The sequence below is a fragment of the Chamaea fasciata genome, unplaced genomic scaffold (genome assembly GCF_029207755.1).
Source record: "Chamaea fasciata isolate MVZ Bird 193981 ecotype frontalis unplaced genomic scaffold, bChaFas1.0.hap1 SCAF_9, whole genome shotgun sequence".
Lineage (NCBI taxonomy): Eukaryota > Metazoa > Chordata > Aves > Passeriformes > Sylviidae > Chamaea > Chamaea fasciata.
Genome location: NW_027094094.1, coordinates 24,765,180 through 24,784,571, shown reverse-complemented (window position 1 = coordinate 24,784,571; position 19,392 = coordinate 24,765,180). Strand labels below are relative to the sequence as shown.

Here is a 19,392-nt window from a genome sequence, read left to right as displayed (position 1 = left end):
TTCCATTAGAAAGCTGATGAAGTTTAAAGCTCTGCGGTGGCATTCAGATTAGGCCTATGAAGAGCTTGCTCTGACAGAAACATGCTGACTAAGAAAAATCCCCTTCTATATTTAAAAATTGTAGCAGATGGTGCTAGCAGTAGGATGCTACATCAAAATGCTATGACTGTGGGCACTGTCATCTATCACTGAAAGTCTCAAAATGCCATCACTCTACTGCAGGTCTCAAGCTGAACTCTGCAAAAGGCTGCAAGTACTAACATGATTTATTTGGTACCAACGCCCCTGGGTCAGGCTTCTCTGGAAAAGCTTCAAAAATTACATTCCTATGGCTTAGGAGGACTTGGGATATTTTTTAAGTAGCCAGGATATTGGAGATCTGTACCCTGAATTCAAAACAAGGTTTTCAAATACTTAAGTAAAAATGTTGCCCCAGTTCCAGCACAAAGCCTGGAGCTTTTGAAAATCTTGTGTATTTGTACAGAGCACAACATAGGGATATTGAGGCCCACTAGGATGCCAGAAGGGGTGTGAGCTAGAACCTGGCACAGAGGGGACAGCTCTTGTCTGTGAAAGATGGTGACTAAGAGGTGGCATCTTCAGCCTTCCTGGAATCCACAAGCCATGTGGGCTCAGGGACCCCTCCCTGAATAGGAAGCTGCCAAAAAACTCATCCTCAAGCTGAAGAACGTGCTGCCCCCACCTCTCCTCCATGTGGAGGAGGCACAGGGGGCTGGAGCAGCCCCTCCCACTGCTGGGAGCAGCACTGCTCCATCCCACCTGCCTGCATGGCCAGGGGAGCAGCCTCTCTTCCCCTGAGGCTCTCAACATGCTCACACCCAGGGCAAAAGTAAAAATCAACCATCACCCACGACCCCCTCCAGGTCACCGCTGCCCCTTGGCAATGGATGAGACAGAGCAGTGGAGAAATCCCCTCGCAGCCCTCTGAAAAATCCACAGTATTTTTTACGAGTTATTAAGCACACAGCCCTGCTGAGCCATGATTTTGGAATTATAAAGGTATTCACTACAGGAATTTTTTATTCTTTTTCTTTCTTGCCATGGCAACCAGGGTATGGAAGCACTTCAGAGGAAGACAGCGCCTCACGGTACACAATGTGTTTGTAGCACATCTTTTTTATAATGAGTTAAGCATTTTTAAAGCTGTCTTGGAAAAATTGGCTGAATAAAACAAAACCTACACAGAACAATTTTTTTCCTGCCTGCTTTAATAAAAGGCTGTGGATATAGTCTGCACTTTATAGAATTAGGAGTCCAGAATTCTAACAAATGGCAAAGACCGCAAAATGGGACCTATTTTTTTTTTTTTACAGTTAGAAGGCACACCTAAAAGACCTGGCAAAAATACCAGAAGAAAAAAAATTTAAAAAGCAAAAGCAATTTGTCTTTTAAAGACCAATCTGTAAGGATCTGTGGAAATGCATTAATTTAGATTTCTTTTTTTTTTTCCTTTGTCAGTTCTCAAAATTCAGGATCCTGCTTCTGCATATCTTATCAGCATGTCAGTAGCTGATGGCTTTTGTCAGTTGTAAAAGACAGCAAAGAAACAGAGGGGAAAATTACCATAACTAAAATAATATGTGTTTGTAGAAGGAAGGAATTGATAGCTGAAGGACTCCTTTATCCCAAGACGGTAGCATTTATCCCAATCACAATGAAGAAGCATATTTTCTCATTCCTAAAATAGCTAGAATTATTACTGTGCCACTAGGAATTCTATACGCCTATTGGGATCATGACACAATCAGTAGACATGCAATAGTAACGATAAACGTCTTCAATTAAACAACAATCCTTTAAAAGAGTTGTCAAAAATCAGACTGATTTCCATATAAAAACAGCACTTCATTAGCAAGAACTGACTTGCCTTCCCCTTGTTATCCTTGTCGAGGCAACCAGAATTGTCTCCCTAATATTTACTTGAACACAGCTAAATTCCTTGCCTTAGGTAACATCTGATGACAGCAATTTCAGCCAGTTAGCTACAGCAACAAAATTATTTATGTATACCACCTTTTTTATCCATTTATTCTCATACTGTGGAGTACAGAAAACAGGAAGAATCAAACATCTTTCCCCATTTTTGGTAGTCCAGAACCCACTACAGTCAACAAACAGACTCAAAAGTGTCTTCACCAAACTGGAGAATAAGACTGACTATATCTCTGCTCTCATCCTTCTTTCAGTATTCTTAACATGATAAAAAAGGACAGTGAAACAAATAAAACTCTTAAGAACTATCTAGAAACAGCTTTTAGGCTTTCTAAACAGTGTGACAGAAAATCAGGGAATGAATTTTATTCTCAGATATCAATAAGTGGAATTTCCAAGACTCAAAAATAATGAATGCTTCCACTAATGAACACTTCCTAAACACTTGTATTGATTCTGGTATCCATTTACTGAAAAAGAACAGCCATCTACTCTTACCCAAATTAAAAACCAGAAGGAAGAAAATAAATAGCCCATTACTATACAAATTATTACAGAATTTTTAGCTACCTTTAGTTACTTGTTCTTCAGCTGGTACATAATATCCTAAAGTTATTATGGTATCCTATTGGATAACATATACACAATTGAAACCTGGTGGTGGGGGGAAGTCCTACTCTTCTTCAAAGTATTGAAGATTTCTTGGACACTGATTTTATGAAATGAATAACAATGTTCCAAATTCTAATTCTGCCCCCCTTTACCAAATGAGTTTTGGAAAGTGTTCAAAGACATCTCATAATTGTGTTATTGTCCATTGTAGAACAAACGCAATTTTGCAATCCAACCTCAATATCTTATTTCAATATTCTAAAAAGCATTTAGTATTGCCTACTGCTCAAGTAAGTTCATTTACTTTTTACCTTTTTCTTTTTTTTTTTTTAATATGCTTTATTAGTAGTCCATAATGCACAATAGGAGGGAGGCTTATTTCTTCTGAAGAACAGTATTTCCATGGCAATACACGTCACGCACAGCAACAATCTCTTATCTTTTCCCAACACCTACGACTGCTGGAGCTTAGCTTAATGTTACATAATAAAACACAGTACAAAGAACACAATCTCAGTGGAGACTTTAGTGCTTCCCTCATGTACCTTAGATATTCTTGGTTTTATAAGAGCCTTTAGGTCATAGTGTTCCTTAAGCAACTAGAAGCTCTCTAATTAGAAGCAGGTGCGCACTATCTTGGCTCACATTTCCCAAGAAAAACTCACCTGGATAGACTCTTAATAAAGTGAATGACAACAGCTACAAGACCAGATGTTTGGTCTTGCTGCTCTTGCAAATGCTCTGATGCAAAAATTTTACTGTTGTGAAACCATTAAAATTACTGGGTTTGATTTTTTTCTTTGTTTGAGGCAGTGGGGGGTTGCTGTTTGTTTTGGTTTGGGGTGGTTTCTTTTTAAGTTCAATGTGGCTGCAAAGCAAAGGCACATAGTAGGACATCCAATAGCAGTATTTGCAGGTACCTTTATAAATGCCGCTACATCAGCATAGATAATGTCAATAAACTCATCTTTAATCTGACACACCAAGCAGACTTGCTGATCTGCCTCCAAAACATGCAACTGTCCAAGTCAATTAAGCCCTATTGCATCTGAGCATTCAAAGCTAACTCCGGAATGATAATTGTGGTCAAACCCTATAGATGTATATGTGAAGATAGGGTAGATGGTTCACATGTGAATGTTACTCTGAAAAAAATGAAGATAAATAGGAATGGAATATTTACAACATGATTAGTCTCTGTTTTAGTGGGGTGTGCTTAAAATTTTTACCAATGCAAACCTTTCAGCCTTTCAACACAGCAGCCATAGTTGGCAATATTTGTTTTAATTCCCCTGTCCACAAGGCAAAATAACCAATTTCTAGGGAAGGGTTGAAGTTTGTTTATTGTGCTGTTCCTGTTATACCAGAGCCAGTTTTCATTGTACCAGAAAGACAGGATGACTGACATAAAAATGAAGATATTTTGACATGCAAACTGATTATTTTATTTCTAACCCTCACTGATAATTATCCAACTTCCAATCTGATCCAGCTAAGTGGGAACACAAAAACCTATTATAAACTCAAGCATATGGCACTGATCAAAGGAATTTAACTTTCTTTTCCAGGCTAAAATTATTTTCTTTAGTAAAACCAAAAAAACAGCATTGATCTGCTGCTTTCCTCTTCATGTTTCACTTCAGCAAGATAACGGGAACTCAACTGCATTGTCCACAATGGACATTATCTTCAAGATGAGTGACTTCAGTCCTGCTACTCATTTAATAACAATACCATTTCTTTAGTAGGAAGAAGGCTGGATGATTGCTTATGTGCAAGCAACAATTAAATCCGAGAAAAAGGCTGCTTTTGTAATAATAATCTGGAAAGGCATTATATTATTCCATGAAAAATGAGTAGTTAATGGATAGAGTGCCTCAAGAAAGGGTTGGCATCAACAAGACTAGAATTTAAATTGCATAAAGTGAAACTAAAATTCCAATTCACACTAAATAACATCTCTTACAAAAGAAACATCTGGTCCAAAAGGAAATTCAATGATCCATCATTGCAGTACTGCATTAAATATTGATACTGGTGTTGAAATGACCGTGCTGCCTAATGCAAGAACATCACTTGTTGGGGTCATCCTAAATGGTACCACACTGAAAAATGGTTTGGCCTGCTGCTGAATTGTCATTTCAAGCTTTGCGGTGGCATTCAGGAACAGCCACGGCTCTAAGAAAAGCCTTGCTGAGAAAATAGGGTCACTTTTCAGTGAGTGAGGAAGGGGAGGAGGGGATGTAGATTCAGTCAAAACCAGGCAGCAATAACCACTTTATGCCATCCCATTCTGCACATACCGATCAGCACAAGTGGAGAGATTTCTCAACTTTTTTGCATAAATACATGTCTATACATCAAATACCTCATGCTGCTGCCACATCAGTAGCAACTGGAGCTTTTAATAAATTCATAGATCTTCAGTCTTTTGATCTGGAAAATACTCTGACTGCAACACTACATAGTAAGAACTAGAAACTTTTCTCATCACTTTCTTTACTCTGGATTTTTAAAGAGTGTAACACGTTATTTCTGTGTCCTTTCTTAAAAGTAGCTTCATTGCAGTGGTGTTGCTCAACAGGCCAACAGCAGGAGCCAGTGAAGAAAGGTTCCAAGTTCTTTTCATTTACCTCCTCTCATACGTTTGTTTGGCTCCTTACAGAATGCAGAGCTAAGAGGAGAAATATAAATTCATTGCAGCACATTGCAGCTCCAAAGAAAGACTCATCTATTACTTCTCCCCCCAAAAACTGCCATTTCAGAACATCACACAGGCAAATGAGTCCTTTTACTCCTCCACATCTGAAATAATGTCCTGTTATTGGTGAATAAAAAAGCTCCAATCTAGATATCAGTAACTAAAGGAAATGGAAAGGCTAAGCTCACAATCTTACTTACAAATTACAATGCTTTCGCATAACAGAAACCTAGTCTTCAAGCTGTTCAGAGAGCTGTTTCCATAGCAGATTTTGTGTAGCATTTGGCTTAGTGTTAAAAGTCTCTATGTTAAATTGCTGGAAAAGGAACACTGCATCAGTAAGGACAGTTATCATGCATTTCTATTTTTTTGTGGGCAATGCCCAACAAAATAAACCATTAAACAAACTGCGGCATTGGGGAAGATAAAGACATCACACAGACTGATGGTGCATGCCAAAAAATCTCCTCCCCTGAAAAACGTGAGGAATTTGCATTGATAGCTCCAAGAGTTTACATATGGTTCAGTGGTATTTTTCATTCCATAGTGATCAAAAATTGTTGGGTGGAGGGGAAGAAGAGAGAAAGGAAAAGACAAATGGCTAAATATAAAAATTCAAATAATAAATATTAAAGAGGTAATTTCTTTTATAACTAATGCAAACACATACATGAATCAAAGAAAAAAACAAAATATATACAAATAGTTTGAGTCGTCTATTTGTGTACTGTGGGTCACGGTTCCCAGATTGCAGATTCTTTTTCTTATCTAATTGGACTGAGGAATCTGAACAAACTGCTACTGAGCAAAAACCCATATCTTCCTGCATGAAGAGGGGATGAAATATAAAATCATAATTAAATGACTATGCTAAAGAGAAGGTTATTAAGGCTGCAAAAATGATTGTAGCAATAATTGCACATACAAGTAAAGCATTCCAAAGCTAGGGAAGGTCATGATTAGAGGGGTCTATGTAATCCTGACTTCACCCTCTGTAGTGTTTTGATCCAGCCTTAAAGTGACATAAATCTCACCATGTTTAGCTACGTGTTCACAACAGGCAGTGCTCAGTGAACCAGACAGCAGCAAAAAAAATTGGTTTAGTCTCTCTGTTCAGGGTAAACTACCACGGGCTGTCCCGAGATATGACGACAAATTCCATACTAACTAAAAACTGCTTTAGCACGGGTCTGTCTACCAAAACTTTCCCTCAATGCCAAGTGCTTCACCAAGAGCCTTTACTACACTCTTATGGAAGAGGAACTACTGTCTCCTCTTTGGTGCTCTCAAGTTTCTGACTCAGCACTGAACTTTAGAGTGCAATTCCGAGATCCAACGTAGAAAATCTCTTAAGCCCAGTTCCATTAGACCAGTAGCAGCTGTATAAAACATCTTCCAAACAAAAAGCATGTTTCTAGTTGAAGCTGTCCTGTTCTAAAGCCAAGCAGCTTCATCCCCAACTTTTTACAGAGCCTTCAGAGAATCAGAGACACTGAAACAAATCTGAACTTGCCCTACACAAAAAAAGCCTCTGATTCTCTCAAAATCCTCCTGTCCCAGTCATTTTCTTCAAAGCTGGTCTTTCTCTTACTGGGCTGGAGTCAAAAGGTTTCTCTTAATTTCCCCATAGGTTTTGACCAGCTTTTATTCTCTCCTATTCTGAAAGTTTTGGTGATATTCATGCATTTTCCACACTGTCTTTAATTCAGTGAGAATCAAGGGAAAAAGAGAAAACATTGGCCCATTCTATAAGCTTCTGAAGGCACTCTTTTAAATTCCTTCTTTTACCAAATATTTCAATCAAATGGGTTTGATTAAAAAAAAAAAAAAAAAAGAGAGAGAGAGAGAGAGAGAAATAACTTCTCACTGTGACCAAAAGGGAAAAAAAATACAACCATTCCTAGATTAAAGGAACTGAATTTGAACTGCACAAGACTTCCTTAAAAGTGAATATCCCAGCCTTTTTACAAAATTAAACTGTGTGGCCCCAAATATTCAAAGTACAGCTGAGAGATTAAGAAGAATGCAACAGCTCACTCAGAAGTTAGGGTCAGTTATAGGGAAGATACAGGGATTCTTACTCAGCACTTTTTTTCAGTGTTTTGTTACAGAAACCTGTTGAATGATTTTTGTAAAAGTAAAAAGGACAAGAGAAAGGTAACATACTTGAGAAACACAAAACTCCCTCCTTTGACATCTATCCTTGCTTTTCAATGACAACAAAAAATGTGCCTTAACTTCTCTAAGAGATTAAAAGAGCTGCAAAAAATAACTTGCTTATGTATGCATGTATTTCTAAAGGAAAAAAGGTCATATTTTCAAGTGAATAATACAAAAGATAATTTTAAACAGGTTTTTACCCAAATCTGCATTTCTCAGTGAGAAAATATTTGGGCAGGACTCTTCTAGAAACTCAGTCTGATGCATTTTTAATAATGAGCTAGGGCTGCCACATTTGTAACCAGGTGACTAGTTCAAATAATTATGTTTTAGTACCGGATTGTAACCAGGCTGTTTAGCTGACATGGCTGCTTGAATTAAGTAGCACTGGCTTCTCTATGTTTAGCACACATAGCAGTTTAATTTTGATGTATGTTTCTTGAACCCAGGACATCAGCAGGCTGTTTTCCTAAACCAGGTTTTCTCAGATCCTGGAGGAATTCCTGCAAATGTAGACTTCTCTCTTAGGGATGATTTGACACATTAAGAGGCATATTTCTCTGGCATGCACTGACTATAAAGAGAATAAAACCGGTCCAGCTAGCACAGCAAAAGTATCTGTAATGTGAGGGGAAAAACCAAGCATTTAAAATAAGCAGTTAAGACACAAACTCAGAGTCTGAGTCCTCAGACTAGAACAACTCTTTGGAGGTCTCAGTCCAGGCCTACAATGCTTCCATTGGTCTTGAAGGCAGCACATTTTACATCTTTCCTTGACATAATCACTGAACTTCTTTAAAAACATTTAGATATTGGAAGCTAAGGGAAGATATGTTTACATAGCTGAAGTTGTGAAAGGATAGGAATTTCTGTGGTGTAAAATGACCCGAGATTTTATCCCATGGGCAGGAAATACTGGTACTCTAAGACAAATTTTGGTTTACTAATGGAGACAGACACTAAAGAGGGCAAACCAAAAGAATGTAACACAAAAGTCACTGAGGTTGATATACTAGGCCATGTAACTTTTGGGCAACATGGTATTTCAAGGAAAAGAAGGCAACAAGATTACACCCATTTTAGGACCAATTTTCACAGTGATTTAAGCAGCAAATTTAAGCAAGTGGTTGGTTGCTAATGGAATACACTCACCTGAGCAATAGCTTATAAACTTCCAAAAATTTTAAAAACCTATTAGCTCCTTTTCCCCCTGCAATTACGATGAAGGAGAAGTCGTGTACATTAGAAATTAAGAAATGAAAGAGAACATAAAAAAGGACATCTGCTTGTACTTTTGCTACCAATAAGACAATTTCCTAAAGAGAGCAAAAGGTCAGACATACTTGAGCAGTAACTGAGATACATACGAGTGACTTTGTTAAACAAACGTGGCTGAGCTTAAATGGATTAACTTTATAAACTATGTCAGAACTCAGTTTCAAGGTCAATATAAACCTTGCCTCCTCTGCCTAATCCTGTGATAAGGATGATGGTTTTGACAACCTGTGGAAATCCTGGCCTTTCAAAGTGAGTTGAAGCAACCACGAACATACTTTACAACACTAAGACAGTGTCGTTTCTATACTTGGCCTACAAGCAAGTGCTGTGCACGTGGAAAAATGTCATTCCTCAGCCATAACTGGCCCTTCACAGCAACTTGGCTGACCTCATATCCACTTCTATCTTTGCCTCGAACACCAACAGAGAGAGTTGCATTTGTTTTACCACACAACTTAAAATTAACCACTTCAGCATTAGTTCTTACAAGTAGTTTCCCATGGAAGACTAGCACATACCGCTAGATGCATCCTTAATGTCTGAATTTTCCGAAGGGTCATTGGGATGTGGAGAGCACCACAGAAGTAAAGTCACTGGATTAAAGGAGAGAATACTATTTTTTTTTTTTCTTAATAGTGGAGGAGGAGAACTTGTCAGCCTACACTGCAGCACTGCTGAAAACTACCAGAGTGTTGATATGAATCATAGTTGAGTCAATTATGTAACACTGCAGAAAAAATAAAAGTGATCGTGGCGGGTAATGACAGGAATACTACATGCAAGGTTGGAGAGGTAATCAACCCTTTCCTGTCAATGCATTCAAAGGGGATACTGGGCTCAAGCTATAGTTCTTCACAGCAGAAAGGACACGGACCCCACACAGTGCCCAGGAGAGAGAAGCAGAAATTAAAATCCTTTTTTTGGGAAATGCACATAGATTACTTCAGTTAAAGAGCACCAAATTTTATTTTCCAATAAGGAAAATATTTCTATAAAAAGGACAACATGAGTTGTTCTGAATGTCACATCTACATTGAGGGTTAGGAAGGGATGGGAAAAGGAGGCTGCAAAGAAAATATATTTTTGGAGTAAGAAGAAGTAATATATATTGTTAAAGTGTTGACCTGTTCTTGAACAGGGCAGGTATCGATGTAGTCTTGGTCTGACAAAACAGTGCAAACTTTGCAGAATACAGACGTGAACCCACTAGTGGGCATTAAAAAGCAGAAAAGGGATACAGAAGGGGAAGAGGCTCCTTACAGATAATACACCCTAGTTACATGACAATGGTAAACTAATTTCTCAGAAAAGTTGTTTCTTGATATCTGTTAAAAAAAAAAAAAAAAAAAAAAAAAAGGCACCAGAAAACATTGCAGGCAAATTTGATCTTCCTCAGTGTAAGGTGCTAAACTAATTAATATGTTGAGAAGAAAGAAGCTTTCCTTCCTATTATTCTATTATTAGATGCAGTGAGGAAAATAATTTTTGAGAGTAAATTACAGGATCTACAGCACAGCTTTAACTGAGATTATTCGGAAGAGAGTAATGAGGCTCAATTTCTAATGAAACTTGCTAGAAGATAGACACCTTAATGGAGTTTTAGGTTACTTTTTTTTCTTCTGAAACATAATTTAAATATATTTCAGTGACAAGACATTAAAGCAGCAACTATAGTCAACATATGTGCCTTTTCATATGACTTAAATTTTATTCATTACCTTGAACAAAAATGATCAGCTCAAGATTTTAAACCAAAAGGGAGTAAATTTATTAGCTTAGTCTGAGCTTGAAGGAAAATTTAGGGTGCTTCCAAATTCCCAATAATTTCTTAGTACAGAAATGCTGTAAGATGTCAAAGAGATGTTCATTAAGTTGTTTTCCAGCAGGTGTGTTTCCTAAGGACTGCCTTATGCTGTGCAGCATTTCAGAGCCACTGCAGTCAAAACCCATTATAATTATTACAGTAACGCATTGCCTGTAAGCCATGACCTTGTCACCTCACCAAAGTGCTGAACAGTATTTCAGTGGTCCTAGATGGCTTCCTGTCTAACATCTTTAGGAGCTTGGAAAATTGGAGAAGCAGAGAGCTTGCTTGTGGCTTCTAATGTTGCTTATTTTACTTTCTAAATTAACTGGTTACACCTCTGCCACTTAAAATGTCTCTACAGTGTGAATCTGGATGTGGTGCATCCCTTCATTTCCTGGGCAGGAACCTGAGGTGGTAAATTAGCTATCACTGTCTCATATCTTCCTGAGGTGGGTCTTTATCATTCAGATTGATGGCATCCCTTTTAATTATTTATTTTCCTGAAAAACCTTTTGCAATGATGCAGGTCTGAGAGGAATAAGTATTCCAGGAATAATGCTACTGTTTGATTTACCTGAGAGTATCTATTATGTGCAGTCTTGCACAACTTTTAGCAACTCAACACTGATGAGTTGCTCAGCATTCTTCTGTGGGTGTTTGAAATAGTTTTCTAGCACACTCTGACATTAAAGTTATAACAACTGCACATACCACTGTCAGTTCTCTCACCATATCTTTTAGAACATGAAGTTTCAAGCACTGTGTGTTATTGTACATATTTTACTCTGCAGCAGCTATTTTTAAACAGATCACAGCAGAAAATTTCTGTGAGCATGTTTTCAAGCTTTAATATAGTTACTTGGACAAAGAGAATTAATTAGATTTAACATGTTTTACACTGTTCCATTTTGGTTTTCTTTTCAAAATAACGAACTACATGAGAGACAGCAAGAGAAGGCTGAAATATAGACACAAGGGGGTTTTTTATGTAGCTGTTTATGCTTTTGAGATTTATAATTTTCACACTCTCTCTGATTTCCAATTACGGTTGTGTGTGCAACTTGCACAGTCCTTGCTATGCTTCCATATGGTTCCAAGTTCAATGAATTAATCTATAAGGTTTCCAGTCAAAGCATTGATGTTGGGAATAACAGGGAAGATTCAGTTATTGATTTTTAAGAATCTCCCACATCTCACTAATTCACATAACCTTTATTTACCACAGAGTGCCCCGCATGCAGATGTGAAATGTTTTGTGGGGGAAAAGCATTTACTAGTCCACAGCAAATTCGTGTCATTAGAGAGGCATTTATAATGGGATTTGACTTAATGGAGATGGAGGCCGACAGACACTGCGTTAATGCTTTACAGCAGTAAGCTTGTAGCAAGCTTTTAGCACAACATAATGATTCACCAGGCTAAAATTATACACTGAGCAGTGCTTGGTTGAACCAGCACATTATGTTTTCAGTACATACTCTCACAACTTGGCAAAACACAGTTCCTTCAAATTGCAAACATGATTTATAATAATTGGCACTATCTTCCAATTGTGCTCACACTAGACGTTCTGGAAGAGAAAAGGGTTAAATTTTCCACACACCATCATTGGGCAATTAGTTTTATGGCTCTCTTCACAGAGCTTAATATTAAAACTCTTGATACTGTTGTTTATGGGAAATTCATAATGAATAAAAGCTAAGTATAATGTTGTTTTCAGCAAGAGACGGTTTACAGAATAGGTTCTTATCAGCCGTGTATGGAATCATTTTTTATGACCTTGTGGAATGTCTTTGTGGAGCAATAAACACCAAAAAATTGTTATAAGATTTTTTTTACATTAGCTAGAAATGCTCTGCATTAGCTAGAATTTTTAATTAAACGCAGTGCATAAAATTATCAGAAGGGTACTATGACATATAAGACATCCTTACATTTCTCTTTTTCACCTCTGGGCTTTTCCAGAGCTGAAAAGAACAACTCTTTATTTATATCTCAAGGTGAATTTTAATATGTATGAGGAGCAAGAGAGTGATGGCTACTGTGAAAAAAGCCATCTGTTTATCTAAATGATAGACATGTCACAGGCGTCCTGAGGACAAGTTTCCCTTAACACACGCTGCCCTCCTGCTGATCTGAACATTGGAAAGGGCGTCCTACTCTATATAGAATTACTCTTTCAGCACTCTGCTAACACTATGAGCAAAAGTCTTCTTTGCAATGAGGATACCTCTCCACCTGTAGATGACTGAATCCAGCACAGGCTGCTCAGATAGAAAAGGTGGATAGAAAACGTGTCAGATGACAGTCTGTCCAACACAGGACGTAAAACCACATCTCTGTGAATTGCATGAGTGTAGCTGGGAGTAGCCAGAAAAACTAGCTACTAAATGGAACTTAGGAAAGCACTAGAAATACCAATAATCATTAACCACATTTCCATACTACAGTCTTACTGCACCAAAAGTTACACCTGGATGAACACGAACATCTAGATGAACAGTACTGAAGGCAAATAAGAGATTGGGATGTATCATTAAATCCCAGCACTATTTTAATCACAGGCAGTGACAGATGATGACCAAAAAAAGAAAACCTGAGAAAGATCCCCAAAGATATTTGGTTATCAGACACATATCAAACTGACAAATTTTATGGAATAACAAACCTTTTGGCAAGCCTTACAGTATTAACTTTGTCAGAAAGCATTTTTATACAAGATGCTCTGTTGCTACCATATTCACTAATAAAACTTGTAGCATATTCTTTGCTAGCTGAAGACAAAAAATCTCATCTAGAAACAAAAGGAAGTTGGAAGAGGTTGCTTCTAGACTTCTGGAAATTTGTAAAAAAGAGCAAAACCAGCAATAAAACCACAGCAACTCTCCTGTAGCCTGCAGATGGGTTTCTGCTATAATCACTGTACAGCTTTCCAGTACAACTTAATTGAGCATCCTCGGCCAAAACCAAACAGAGGTCTCTGAATTCAAGTGACAAGAACGAAAGGTGATTTTTCAGTTTGGAAAACAAATCCAGAAATGAACACCTGAGGCAGTTGCTGAGGCTGCAGTTCCACAGCAGACCAGCCCTGTCTGATTGCCATCCCCTCCAGACCAGCTTCTGCACCCTCTCACTCCTGGCCATATATTCCAAGCTTACTTTCACATTGATTCCCATCACTGATCACACTTTTTACAAAGCTATTTCAGCATGCAAAGCCAGTGGCAAGTTCATCAAACTACCAAATGCAAATAGTTTTCTCACAACATTCTGTGATGGCAACAAATGCTGAATAAATGGCAATAATGCCTCAAATTGCTCCTGCGGTTTCCCCACCCCTTCCCACCCCACAGCAACAGCAGCCAGAGGAAAGAGGCAGGAATTGTACTTACAGTTGGGAGCAGATCTAAGGAGGCTGGAGGCTTCTTAGGTGTGAAGGCAAGTTATGAGTGAAGGTTTGTCCATTGGCGTCATCCAGAGTATGAACTGTAAGAAAAAGCCAATTCGTTTTTTAGCAATTTTATCTCCTGAAAATCACCAACCAAGAGCAAGTCAATGCACGTTTAGCAACATCTATCATTTGCTATTTGCCACAAAATACCAAAACACACACTTTAGCAATACATTTTAAAGAACTAAAGTATTCTCACACCAGAAAGAACTTTCTCTTTATATGCTAGAAGAAAAAAAAAAACATGTGCTTCTTCGCTTTACTACAATATTTTAAGTAGTAACTCTACAAGTTCAGCAAGTTTCTGTAGACTATCCTACCTTGAACATTTCACAAAGGACCTTCCCAGAACTGGGAATAACACACAGTGGTATTTTTGGTATTATTCTTTCCAGAGCAGAATGATTAATAATATATATTTTTCTCTTAATGCTGCAAAATAAATTCACAGCCTAGTAAGCTTCCCTCACTGTGGTTCTCTTCTCTCCAGAAACCGGTGTAATGTTATAAAATCTCTGCTCACAAGTCCTCACACATGTTATTACTGGTTTTGTTCATTAGCCTTGCATAGGTAAACACTGATCAACAGAACAGAAGTTGTCTGTGATTAAAGCAGAGGAGCAGTCTCATTTATTTATTCTAGGCTGAGAGCACTTAGATGATCTTTAGTCCATGACATCTCACAAAAGATCTGACTGCTTTTCCCTTGGTATCAACAGAAATCCCCCTTCCAGCTTCGAAAGGAGATCAAACCCAGGAAAGCCAAATCTAAACCCAAGAGACAAAAGCTCAGAATAACTCCCTAATATTTCCGAATTTTATGTTTCATTTTTATGCTTTGTTGTATGCAGCTCTGGAAACAAGAGGCCTTGTCTCCTTGGCTGACAGAGGATCCCTAAAAACACAAGTTCTGCATTATAGATTTTACTTGTCTTGATCTGGGACAGGCTCTTTCACAGCAGGCTTGTGAGGTACTGGGAAGAAAGCTGATAGTGACTGTCTAAAAAAGTCAATTCTAAAACAGAGTTTACATTAAATGACACAAATTAATCCTTTCTACAAATGCAACCCAAACAATTTGCTTCTAGAGAATATCTTGAAGTTTTTAGTAGAACTAATGCAGTCAGAGGGTCAGTTCCCCTAATTTGTAGTCCTACAATAAATGAACACTGGCATTTTTGAGGGCTAAAAAGTGCAGGTGAGCATTACAAGAGGGAACAGGAGGACCCACCAGTTCATGAAACAGGATATCATGGATGGGTGTAAAAAGCTTCATGGGATTTTACTCTTTTAAATGCTGTCAGCTGAATTTGTGATAACAGTCACAAGAGATGTAGCAGATTTCCTGGAAGTACATTCCTGCAACTCCTTGTATGTTTATTGCTAAGCTTGGGAATAATCTCTTCAATGTGAATGAAACAACAAATGTTAAGTGGCTATATGCATTCTTTATAAAAAATGACTGGAGAAAGGAGACAGAACACAGAAATGTGGGCTTTGCACAGATGATGCAAATATGGAAAAAGACTAAACCCCTGTATTATGATGTTTTGAGTTACAGCCCTATTTTACTACTTTTACTACCTTTCCTACTTTCTGTGGATATTTAGGCCTCAGAACACAAATAGATTAGCATCAGTTTTTATTGTTAGCCATTTTTGCCAAAGACACTCGGACTTATTTGATCAATGGCCATTCAAGTGAGCAATTGCAGACATGCTTCTTCCAGGAGCTGGTGAACAGGCTGAAGGGTGTATTTGGAACAGGGAAGCTCAGCATGGGAGTCAGTATGTGGGGGCAAAACCAGCAGAAGCTGTCCTGGAAACCAACAGTTTTATATCCAGGATTTGTTGTTGTTGGAGTTTGTGTGCAGAAGTCACAGCAAATTCAGTATAATAGCATTGTCCATGATGTAAATCTGAAGTTCAGTTAGCTGTAAACATTTGATGTTTGTTCAGCTAATTAAACCTCTAATAGCTGCAGTATTCAGATGAGAAGCTCATGAGAATAGACATGTAATTTTCCAATATTCTATTTGTGCCAATTCCATAAGAGTCAGTTTTGCAACCAGCAAAGAGCACAGAAGGGGACATCCTAGATGGCTGGAGAAAGATGAGCAGAGCATTTTCCTTGGTAGAAGGGATTCACTGTATTACATCCAGGGATGCCAACTGCAATGCTCAGGAGGACACAGGGAGGAAAACTAGTGAATTATAAACTCTTAGAGCACAATAAAGCAATGAGAAAGAGCCAATATAAGCTTGCTGAGGACAGCTCACGTCAAAGCAGTCTGACTCCCTTCTTAGACAGGATAACTGGCCTAGCAATGAGGACAGAGCAGTAGGAGTGACACATCTAAAGTATCCTCAAGCCATTTGGTTTGTCACAGAGGACATTCTCAAATGGACTCTAGGACAGCTGCCCCCACAGGGAAACTGCTTTACCAGGACCACAATCAGCTGAAGAATCATAATGGAGCCACAGTTATCAGTGACCTGCTCCTATGTCAGCCAGCCAGCCCCAGTGGGGTTATATGGTGTCTACACTGCATCCTGCCCAGTCTGTTGAGTAGTTTAACATCAGCAAAAATTGTATAAATTACACATGAGAATTTTAAGAATATTACTAAAGCAGGAGGAGAGGTACTTGGGAAGACAGCATTTAAATTCAAGCTGTCAGTTCCTGGCAAACTAGAATTTAAAAACGACGGGACAAAGTCCAAGTTAGACACATGCAAGGTAAGCCCAGAGAACTGCTAGCAAGTCCACTCACACAAAGGGAGGAACTCTGTAAGCAGGAGGTGCAGCAGATCACAGTAGAAGCCAATAATGTAACTCAGTGTGATTGTTAAAACAAGATTTTAAGAGATGAAAGGAATTCTGTATGCAAGTAGTAGTGGTAACTAATCCACTCTTTTTAATGCTAGTGTCTCTCAGCTGGAATACAGTACTATAAAAATTTGAGTTTCAAACTATAAAAATCCGCACAGCATCCAGAGAAAAGCAGGAGAGATGAAAAATAGCAGAAAATATTCCACAAAGAGGCTCCATTGGTTTGCAACACACACAAACAAGTCTTTTATTGAAACTTTTCAAGAGCCACTTCAAATCCATGTTCTATGAATGCTGTGTACCTTATTTTGGATGGATTTCAAGTGATACCTCAGATCACTTCTGGACCCCATTTCTGTGATACTTTCTCTGAAATATTTCCAACAAGCCAAACCAAAATCCAGCACTTTTTTCAATATACAAAATAAATGTAAAAGAAGAAAGGCTTAGACTCGCAAAAAGTAACAACCAAATTATATAATCTCTATAATACAAAAGTAAAAAAATGAAAAACCTACTTAATCTATATCTAATCTAAAATTAGACTTTGTAACATTCTTCTCAAAAGTAGCACACCAAGTCAAAGAACTTAAAAAAGCAATTACTCCTAGTGTCCCTACACACTACAGCAATCAGAAAAATTAAAAATGTGAGGAAGGAATGTTACTTTTAATTCAGATTTAACATCCAGTAATTGGGGGAAAACTCCTTTTACACTTGCAGAAAAAAAAAGGAAATTAATAATAACACCCACCTTCCAAATCAACCAAGATGCACAGTATCACATAATTACAATGAAGGACTTAAGAAGATTCAGAAAAAGAACATTTAAAAATATTATGACACTCTGGCACTGACCTCAGCAGAAGGAATTGCATTAAGTTCATTAAATGCCAGCTAAATCAGGCTTTCCACAAGAGACCACATGCCTACACTAACTGTCGGTAAGAAATTGAAACTCACATTCATAGTGCTATGATTATTTATAAATAAGCTTTACAATACAATTTTTAAATTAAATCTTTTTTCAGTTCAGTGAAAGCTAAAAGATGCCTGAAGTGACTTTGCTTGTAGAAACTATACATAATCTCTACTGTAAAACTGTGTGAAAAAGAGTTTTCCCCCACGTGTCTACAAAAGAGTGATGGAAGGTCAGAGAGACAATATTGTTATGGGTTTCTGTGGAGGTTTGGTACCAATAAATGAGCTGAGTGGGTCACAGCACTGGATGCCATGAGGGCTGGATGGTTTGCCTGGCTTTGCCATTAACTCAGAACAGCATGAGACAAAAATCACTGAACAGAGCACACACTTCTTTCTTTGAAACGCACAGTTAGCGGCACGCCTTATGTTCTCTGAATCCTTCCTTATCTATGAAGGAAAGGTACTATTTTTAAGTACCTTATTTTAAGCAAGTTAAACCCAAACCAACAAACATAGCTGCTCAAAAGTCATCCAAAAAAAGTCCAGTTCCCCCAGGAAAGATGAATTTATTACTGTTTGTAGCATGGTTTAGGGTCCTGAGACAAAAGATGCGTCACAAATGGTAAGTGTTGATTTCAGGGACAAAACATTTACACAAAGCCTTTGCCTTAGCACATAAGTGTGAAAGACCACACCAGCAAATGAAAGGATTGGTAAAGTCCCTGATGATAAGACCGAAAGGTGGGGTAAAAGTAGCCTAAATCTGTGTGAGCAGGGGCAAGTGTCTCTTATGCAGTTGGGTGTTGGCAGCTGCCACCTGCAATGTGCAAAGCAGAGGCGTTAGGAGGAGATGGCACTTGGCCTGCACCATCTGTCCCTCCGCGGCCTCAACAGCAGAGCAGAGTTCCTCGAGCACTCTCAGACTGGACCAGTATCATCTCGTATGGCACTGAGCCTCATTTCCAGCCAGTGTGATGGCTTTGAGGGAATTAAGAATTAATTCAGCTGAGAATCTCATATATTGTCACTGTTGTGAACCTCAAAGTTGAAATAAAATGTGACTAATGATTATACTGAAGTTTATTGTAGAAAGTTGGCATTTGGATATGCTTTAAGCCTGATACATTCCAGGAACTACAGCAGTAGCCAGAACTACTTTATGTACTTGGTACACCAGCTCATGCATTAATAAATCAGTTGGATGATGCATTTTTAGTGGCCAGGTCAACGTGACCATCAAAACCAAACAATTGGGTTTAATTTCAGCTAAAGACTGAAACTGGTTTTTTGAAGCAGTGTGAGCAGCTCCAACTCAGAATATTCTATGACTCTGTAAAGAGCACACACATCTCTGTCATAAACCAACACATGGACTGATGAACATAAATGCCTAAAATAACCTAATGGGAGAGAAATGGTATTTCTCACCTTTACTGCCGATCAGTTCAGCATGTATTTACTCATGTCACACTTATGCACTCTTGAAGCACAGATGGCAAGAGTGGATATTACGCTCTGCTAAACAAGCTCAATGACACCTACCAGGGTGCCTGGTCACCTTTGAACTTCACCATGTCTGTCAGATTGAGGCTGATTCTCTTGAGATCAACTATAAAACAGAAGGATGGAGGGGCAGGAAGGGCATATCTGCATGGAGGCACCACACAGGGCTGCA

General features: G+C 38.3%; 1 protein-coding gene and 1 long non-coding RNA gene across 4 annotated transcripts in view; one reads left to right on the top strand and one right to left on the bottom strand.

The window, feature by feature from the left end:
• LOC136294090 (uncharacterized) overlaps positions 1 to 19,392 on the bottom strand; it is a 209,836-nt gene that overhangs the window by 125,544 nt on the left and 64,900 nt on the right. The window contains exons 2-3 of one of the 2 annotated variants that reach the window (XR_010722306.1): positions 13,904 to 13,997; positions 3,896 to 5,239 (exon numbers count right to left, since the gene is read on the bottom strand). This is a non-coding gene — a long non-coding RNA (uncharacterized lncRNA). Of the gene's footprint in view, positions 1 to 3,895; positions 5,240 to 13,903; positions 13,998 to 19,392 lie in introns of those variants that run through there. The other variant, XR_010722305.1, reaches the window with a different exon arrangement.
• The window catches only part of RASGEF1A (RasGEF domain family member 1A), a 151,520-nt gene that overhangs the window by 74,290 nt on the left and 57,838 nt on the right, over positions 1 to 19,392 (top strand). The gene's annotated exons all lie outside the window — the stretch shown is intronic.